Source organism: Procambarus clarkii, chromosome 46, assembly GCF_040958095.1.
Source record: "Procambarus clarkii isolate CNS0578487 chromosome 46, FALCON_Pclarkii_2.0, whole genome shotgun sequence".
In the NCBI taxonomy this organism is placed as follows: Eukaryota; Metazoa; Arthropoda; class Malacostraca; order Decapoda; family Cambaridae; genus Procambarus; species Procambarus clarkii.
The window spans coordinates 1,909,438-1,918,928 of record NC_091195.1 but is presented as its reverse complement, the minus strand read 5'-3'; the positions used below and the strand labels follow the sequence as shown (position 1 = coordinate 1,918,928).

The 9,491-nt window shown below is 48.8% G+C and overlaps 1 protein-coding gene across 1 annotated transcript in view; it reads right to left on the bottom strand.

The window, feature by feature from the left end:
- Window positions 1-9,194, bottom strand: part of LOC138350613 (uncharacterized) — a 107,345-nt gene extending 98,151 nt beyond the window's left edge. Inside the window, exon 1 of the mRNA XM_069301644.1 lies at window positions 9,149-9,194. The gene's annotated coding sequence lies outside the window, so the exon portion shown is untranslated. The remainder of the gene's footprint in view (window positions 1-9,148) is intronic.
- Between the last annotated feature and the right edge of the window lie 297 nt (window positions 9,195-9,491).

The window sequence follows — 9,491 nt, the reverse complement described above, 5'->3', positions numbered from 1 at the left end:
GAGAGAGAGAGAGAAGAGAGAGAGAGAGAGAGAGAGAGAGAGAGAGAGAGAGAGAGAGAGAGAGAGAGAGAGAGAGAGAGAGAGAGAGAGAGAGAGAGAGAGAGAGAGAGAGAGAGAGAGAGAGAGAGAGAGAGAGAGAGAGAGAGAGACAGGGAGACCCGGGCTCCACCGGGTGTCCCTACTAGTAAATTATAAAACAATTTCAAATAAATTTACTGCCAGTAACTTCAACAATGACGATAAATATAAATATGTGAGTCAATTAACAATATTTTCCTCCATAACTTCACTACAACACTGTCCACACACCTGCCAGTCCACCATACAGCAGGGAAAGTTACACTTAACACTTTCTTCACTGATAACTTCACTACAACACTGTCCACACACCTGCCAGTCTACCATACAGCAGGGAAAGTTACACTTAACACTATCTTCACTGATAACTTCACTACAACACTGTCCACACACCTGCCAGTCCACCATATAGCAGGGAAAGTTACACTTAACACTATCTTCACTGATAACTTCACTACAACACTGTCCACACACCTGCCAGTCCACCATACAGCAGGGAAAGTTACACTTAACACTGTCTTCACTGATAACTTCACTACAACACTGTCCACACACCTGCCAGTCCACCATACAGCAGGGAAAGTTACACTTAACACTATCTTCACCGATAACTTCACTACAACACTGTCCACACACCTGTCAGTCTACCATACAGCAGGGAAAGTTACACTGAACACTTTCTTCACTGATAACTTCACTACAACACTGTCCACACACCTGCCAGTCCACCATATAGCAGGGAAAGTTACACTTAACACTTTCTTCACTGATAACTTCACTACAACACTGTCCACACACCTGCCAGTTCACCATATAGCGGGGAAAGGTTAACGTAACACAACAACCTGGTAGTTCACTACACAGTGGCCAGCTTCAGGTTCCTCAACACAACAACCAGGTAGTTCACTACACAGTGACCAGCTTCAGGTTCCTCAACACAACACAACAACCTGGTAGTTCACTACACAGTGACCAGCTTCAGGTTCCTCAACACAACAACCTGGTAGTTCACTACACAGTGACCAGCTTCAGGTTCCTCAACACAACAACCTGGTAGTTCACTACACAGTGACCAGCTTCAGGTTCCTCAACACAACAACCTGGTAGTTCACTACACAGTGGCCAGCTTCAGGTTCCACAACACAACAACCTGGTAGTTCACTACACAGTGGCCAGCTTCAGGTTCCTCAACACAACAACCTGGTAGTTCACTACACAGTGGCCAGCTTCAGGTTCCACAACACAACAACCTGGTAGTTCACTACACAGTGACCAGCTTCAGGTTCCTCAACACAACACAACAACCTGGTAGTTCACTACACAGTGACCAGCTTCAGGTTCCACAACACAACAACCTGGTAGTTCACTACACAGTGACCAGCTTCAGGTTCCTCAACACAACACAACAACCTGGTAGTTCACTACACAGTGGCCAGCTTCAGGTTCCTCAACACAACAACCTGGTAGTTCACTACACAGTGGCCAGCTTCAGGTTCCTCAACACAACAACCTGGTAGTTCACTACACAGTGGCCAGCTTCAGGTTCCTCAACACAACAACCTGGTAGTTCACTACACAGTGGCCAGCTTCAGGTTCCTCAACACAACAACCTGGTAGTTCACTACACAGTGACCAGCTTCAGGTTCCTCAACACAACACAACAACCTGGTAGTTCACTACACAGTGGCCAGCTTCAGGTTCCTCAACACAACACAACAACCTGGTAGTTCACTACACAGTGGCCAGCTTCAGGTTCCTCAACACCACAACCTGGTAGTTCACTACACAGTGACCAGCTTCAGGTTCCACAACACAACACAACAACCTGGTAGTTCACTACACAGTGGCCAGCTTCAGGTTCCTCAACACAACAACCTGGTAGTTCACTACACAGTGGCCAGCTTCAGGTTCCTCAACACAACACAACAACCTGGTAGTTCACTACACAGTGGCCAGCTTCAGGTTCCTCAACACAACACAACAACCTGGTAGTTCACTACACAGTGGCCAGCTTCAGGTTCCTCAACACAACAACCTGGTAGTTCACTACAGTGGCCAGCTTCAGGTTCCTCAACACAACAACCTGGTAGTTCACTACACAGTGGCCAGCTTCAGGTTCCTCAACACAACAACCTGGTAGTTCACTACACAGTGGCCAGCTTCAGGTTCCACAACACAACAACCTGGTAGTTCACTACACAGTGGCCAGCTTCAGGTTCCTCAACACAACAACCTGGTAGTTCACTACACAGTGGCCAGCTTCAGGTTCCTCAACACAACACAACAACCTGGTAGTTCACTACACAGTGACCAGCTTCAGGTTCCTCAACACAACAACCTGGTAGTTCACTGCACAGTGGCCAGCTTCAGGTTCCTCAACACAACAACCTGGTAGTTCACTACACAGTGGCCAGCTTCAGGTTCCTCAACACAACACAACAACCTGGTAGTTCACTACACAGTGGCCAGCTTCAGGTTCCTCAACACAACATAACAACCTGGTAGTTCACTACACAGTGGCCAGCTTCAGGTTCCTCAACACAACAACCTGGTAGTTCACTACACTGTGGCCAGCTTCAGGTTCCTCAACACAACAACCTGGTAGTTCACTACACAGTGACCAGCTTCAGGTTCCTCAACACAACAACCTGGTAGTTCACTACACAGTGACCTGCTTCAGGTTCCTCAACACAACAACCTGGTAGTTCACTACACAGTGGCCAGCTTCAGGTTCCTCAACACAACAACCTGGTAGTTCACTACACAGTGGCCAGCTTCAGGTTCCACAACACAACAACCTGGTAGTTCACTACACAGTGACCAGCTTCAGGTTCCTCAACACAACAACCTGGTAGTTCACTACACAGTGGCCAGCTTCAGGTTCCTCAACACAACACAACAACCTGGTAGTTCACTACACAGTGACCAGCTTCAGGTTCCTCAACACAAAACAACAACCTGGTAGTTCACTACACAGTGGCCAGCTTCAGGTTCCTCAACACAACAACCTGGTAGTTCACTACACAGTGGCCAGCTTCAGGTTCCTCAACACAACACAACAACCTGGTAGTTCACTACACAGTGGCCAGCTTCAGGTTCCTCAACACAACACAACAACCTGGTAGTTCACTACACAGTGGCCAGCTTCAGGTCCCTCAACACAACAACCTGGTAGTTCACTACACAGTGACCAGCTTCAGGTTCCTCAACACAACAACCTGGTAGTTCACTACACAGTGGCCAGCTTCAGGTTCCTCAACACAACAACCTGGTAGTTCACTACACAGTGACCAGCTTCAGGTTCCTCAACACAACAACCTGGTAGTTCACTACACAGTGACCAGCTTCAGGTTCCTCAACACAACACAACAACCTGGTAGTTCACTACACAGTGGCCAGCTTCAGGTTCCTCAACACAACAACCTGGTAGTTCACTACACTGTGGCCAGCTTCAGGTTCCTCAACACAACAACCTGGTAGTTCACTACACAGTGACCAGCTTCAGGTTCCTCAACACAACACAACAACCTGGTAGTTCACTACACAGTGGCCAGCTTCAGGTTCCTCAACACAACAACCTGGTAGTTCACTACACTGTGGCCAGCTTCAGGTTCCTCAACACAACAACCTGGTAGTTCACTATACAGTGGCCAGCTTCAGGTTCCTCAACACAACAACCTGGTAGTTCACTACACAGTGGCCAGCTTCAGGTTCCTCAACACAACAACCTGGTAGTTCACTACACAGTGGCCAGCTTCAGGTTCCTCAACACAACAACCTGATAGTTCACTACACAGTGGCCAGCTACAGGTTCCACAACACAACAACCTGGTAGTTCACTACACAGTGGCCAGCTTCAGGTTCCTCAACACAACAACCTGGTAGTTCACTACACAGTGGCCAGCTTCAGGTTCCTCAACACAACAACCTGGTAGTTCACTACACAGTGACCAGCTTCAGGTTCCACAACACAACAACCTGGTAGTTCACTACACAGTGGCCAGCTTCAGGTTCCTCAACACAACACAACAACCTGGTAGTTCACTACACAGTGGCCAGCTTCAGGTTCCTCAACACAACAACCTGGTAGTTCACTACACAGTGGCCAGCTTCAGGTTCCACAACACAACAACCTGGTAGTTCACTACACAGTGGCCAGCTTCAGGTTCCTCAACACAACAACCTGGTAGTTCACTACACAGTGGCCAGCTTCAGGTTCCTCAACACAACAACCTGGTAGTTCACTACACAGTGACCAGCTTCAGGTTCCTCAACACAACAACCTGGTAGTTCACTACACAGTGGCCAGCTTCAGGTTCCTCAACACAACACAACAACCTGGTAGTTCACTACACAGTGGCCAGCTTCAGGTTCCACAACACAACAACCTGGTAGTTCACTACACAGTGGCCAGCTTCAGGTTCCTCAACACAACACAACAACCTGGTAGTTCACTACACAGTGGCCAGCTTCAGGTTCCTCAACATAACACAACAACCTGGTAGTTCACTACACAGTGGCCAGCTTCAGGTTCCTCAACACAACAACCTGGTAGTTCACTACACAGTGACCAGCTTCAGGTTCCACAACACAACAACCTGGTAGTTCACTACACAGTGACCAGCTTCAGGTTCCTCAACACAACAACCTGGTAGTTCACTACACAGTGGCCAGCTTCAGGTTCCTCAACACAACAACCTGGTAGTTCACTACACAGTGGCCAGCTTCAGGTTCCTCAACACAACAACCTGGTAGTTCACTACACAGTGGCCAGCTTCAGGTTCCTCAACACAACAACCTGGTAGTTCACTACACAGTGACCAGCTTCAGGTTCCTCAACACAACAACCTGGTAGTTCACTACACAGTGACCAGCTTCAGGTTCCTCAACACAACAACCTGGTAGTTCACTACACAGTGGCCAGCTTCAGGTTCATCAACACAACAACCTGGTAGTTCACTACACAGTGGCCAGCTTCAGGTTCCTCAACACAACAACCTGGTAGTTCACTACACTGTGACCAGCTTCAGGTTCCTCAACACAACAACCTGGTAGTTCACTACACAGTGGCCAGCTTCAGGTTCCTCAACACAACAACCTGGTAGTTCACTACACAGTGGCCAGCTTCAGGTTCCTCAACACAACACAACAACCTGGTAGTTCACTACACAGTGGCCAGCTTCAGGTTCCTCAACACAACACAACAACCTGGTAGTTCACTACACAGTGGCCAGCTTCAGGTTCCTCAACACAACAACCTGGTAGTTCACTACACAGTGGCCAGCTTCAGGTTCCTCAACACAACAACCTGGTAGTTCACTACACTGTGACCAGCTTCAGGTTCCACAACACAACAACCTGGTAGTTCACTACACAGTGGCCAGCTTCAGGTTCCACAACACAACAACCTGGTAGTTCACTACACAGTGGCCAGCTTCAGGTTCCACAACACAACAACCTGGTAGTTCACTACACAGTGGCCAGCTTCAGGTTCCTCAACGCAACACAACAACCTGGTAGTTCACTACACAGTGGCCAGCTTCAGGTTCCTCAACACAACACAACAACCTGGTAGTTCACTACACAGTGACCAGCTTCAGGTTCCTCAACACAACAACCTGGTAGTTCACTACACAGTGGCCAGCTTCAGGTTCCTCAACACAACAACCTGGTAGTTCACTACACAGTGGCCAGCTTCAGGTTCCTCAACACAACAACCTGGTAGTTCACTACACAGTGGCCAGCTTCAGGTTCCTCAACACAACACAACAACCTGGTAGTTCACTACACAGTGGCCAGCTTCAGGTTCCTCAACACAACAACCTGGTAGTTCACTACACAGTGGCCAGCTTCAGGTTCCACAACACAACAACCTGGTAGTTCACTACACAGTGGCCAGCTTCAGGTTCCTCAACACAACAACCTGGTAGTTCACTACACAGTGGCCAGCTTCAGGTTCCTCAACACAACAACCTGGTAGTTCACTACACAGTGGCCAGCTTCAGGTTCCTCAACACAACACACCAACCTGGTAGTTCACTACACAGTGGCCAGCTTCAGGTTCCTCAACACAACAACCTGGTAGTTCACTACACAGTGGCCAGCTTCAGGTTTCCACAACACAACAACCTGGTAGTTCACTACACAGTGGCCAGCTTCAGGTTCCTCAACACAACACAACAACCTGGTAGTTCACTACACAGTGGCCAGCTTCAGGTTCCTCAACACAACAACCTGGTAGTTCACTACACAGTGGCCAGCTTCAGGTTCCACAACACAACAACCTGGTAGTTCACTACACAGTGACCAGCTTCAGGTTCCTCAACACAACAACCTGGTAGTTCACTACACAGTGGCCAGCTTCAGGTTCATCAACACAACAACCTGGTAGTTCACTACACAGTGGCCAGCTTCAGGTTCCTCAACACAACAACCTGGTAGTTCACTACACAGTGGCCAGCTTCAGGTTCCTCAACACAACAACCTGGTAGTTCACTACACAGTGGCCAGCTTCAGGTTCCTCAACACAACAACCTGGTAGTTCACTACACAGTGGCCAGCTTCAGGTTCCTCAACACAACAACCTGGTAGTTCACTACACAGTGGCCAGCTTCAGGTTCCTCAACAACACAACAACCTGGTAGTTCACTACACAGTGGCCAGCTTCAGGTTCCTCAACACAACACAACAACCTGGTAGTTCACTACACAGTGGCCAGCTTCAGGTTCCTCAACACAACAACCTGGTAGTTCACTACACAGTGGCCAGCTTCAGGTTCCACAACACAACAACCTGGTAGTTCACTACACAGTGGCCAGCTTCAGGTTCCTCAACACAACAACCTGGTAGTTCACTACACAGTGACCAGCTTCAGGTTCCTCAACACAACAACCTGGTAGTTCACTACACAGTGGCCAGCTTCAGGTTCATCAACACAACAACCTGGTAGTTCACTACACAGTGGCCAGCTTCAGGTTCCTACAACACAACAACCTGGTAGTTCACTACACAGTGGCCAGCTTCAGGTTCCTCAACACAACAACCTGGTAGTTCACTACACAGTGGCCAGCTTCAGGTTCCTCAACACAACAACCTGGTAGTTCACTACACAGTGGCCAGCTTCAGGTTCCTCAACACAACAACCTGGTAGTTCACTACACAGTGGCCAGCTTCAGGTTCCTCAACACAACACAACAACCTGGTAGTTCACTACACAGTGGCCAGCTTCAGGTTCCTCAACACAACAACCTAGGTAGTTCACTACACAGTGGCCAGCTTCAGGTTCCACAACACAACAACCTGGTAGTTCACTACACAGTGGCCAGCTTCAGGTTCCTCAACACAACAACAACCTGGTAGTTCACTACACAGTGGCCAGCTTCAGGTTCCTCAACACAACAACCTGGTAGTTCACTACACAGTGGCCAGCTTCAGGTTCCTCAACACAACAACCTGGTAGTTCACTACACAGTGGCCAGCTTCAGGTTCCTCAACACAACAACCTGGTAGTTCACTACACAGTGGCCAGCTTCAGGTTCCTCAACACAACAACCTGGTAGTTCACTACACAGTGGCCAGCTTCAGGTTCCTCAACACAACAACCTGGTAGTTCACTACACAGTGACCAGCTTCAGGTTCCTCAACACAACAACCTGGTAGTTCACTACACAGTGACCAGCTTCAGGTTCCTCAACACAACAACCTGGTAGTTCACTACACAGTGGCCAGCTTCAGGTTCCTCAACACAACAACCTGGTAGTTCACTACACAGTGGCCAGCTTCAGGTTCCTCAACACAACAACCTGGTAGTTCACTACACAGTGGCCAGCTTCAGGTTCCTCAACACAACAACCTGGTAGTTCACTACACAGTGGCCAGCTTCAGGTTCCTCAACACAACAACCTGGTAGTTCACTACACAGTGGCCAGCTTCAGGTTCCTCAACACAACAACAACCTGGTAGTTCACTACACAGTGGCCAGCTTCAGGTTCCTCAACACACACAACAACCTGGTAGTTCACTACACAGTGGCCAGCTTCAGGTTCCTCAACACAACAACCTGGTAGTTCACTACACAGTGGCCAGCTTCAGGTTCCTCAACACAACAACCTGGTAGTTCACTACACAGTGGCCAGCTTCAGGTTCCTCAACACAACAACCTGGTAGTTCACTACACAGTGGCCAGCTTCAGGTTCCTCAACACAACAACCTGGTAGTTCACTACACAGTGGCCAGCTTCAGGTTCCTCAACACAACAACCTGGTAGTTCACTACACAGTGGCCAGCTTCAGGTTCCACAACACAACAACCTGGTAGTTCACTACACAGTGGCCAGCTTCAGGTTCCTCAACACAACAACCTGGTAGTTCACTACACAGTGGCCAGCTTCAGGTTCCTCAACACAACAACCTGGTAGTTCACTACACAGTGGCCAGCTTCAGGTTCCTCAACACAACAACCTGGTAGTTCACTACACAGTGGCCAGCTTCAGGTTCCTCAACACAACAACCTGGTAGTTCACTACACAGTGGCCAGCTTCAGGTTCCTCAACACAACAACCTGGTAGTTCACTACACAGTGGCCAGCTTCAGGTTCCTCAACACAACAACCTGGTAGTTCACTACACAGTGGCCAGCTTCAGGTTCCTCAACACAACAACCTGGTAGTTCACTACACAGTGGCCAGCTTCAGGTTCCTCAACACAACACAACAACCTGGTAGTTCACTACACAGTGGCCAGCTTCAGGTTCCTCAACACAACACAACAACCTGGTAGTTCACTACACAGTGGCCAGCTTCAGGTTCCTCAACACAACAACCTGGTAGTTCACTACACAGTGGCCAGCTTCAGGTTCCTCAACACAACAACCTGGTAGTTCACTACACAGTGGCCAGCTTCAGGTTCCATCAACACAACAACCTGGTAGTTCACTACACAGTGGCCAGCTTCAGGTTCCTCAACACAACAACCTGGTAGTTCACTACACAGTGGCCAGCTTCAGGTTCCTCAACACAACAACCTGGTAGTTCACTACACAGTGGCCAGCTTCAGGTTCCTCAACACAACAACCTGGTAGTTCACTACACAGTGGCCAGCTTCAGGTTCCTCAACACACAACAACCTGGTAGTTCACTACACAGTGGCCAGCTTCAGGTTCCTCAACACAACAACCTGGTAGTTCACTACACAGTGGCCAGCTTCAGGTTCCTCAACACAACAACCTGGTAGTTCACTACACAGTGGCCAGCTTCAGGTTCCTCAACACAACAACCTGGTAGTTCACTACACAGTGGCCAGCTTCAGGTTCCTCAACACAACAACCTGGTAGTTCACTACACAGTGGCCAGCTTCAGGTTCCTCAACACAACAACCTGGTAGTTCACTACACAGTGGCCAGCTTCAGGTTCCTCAA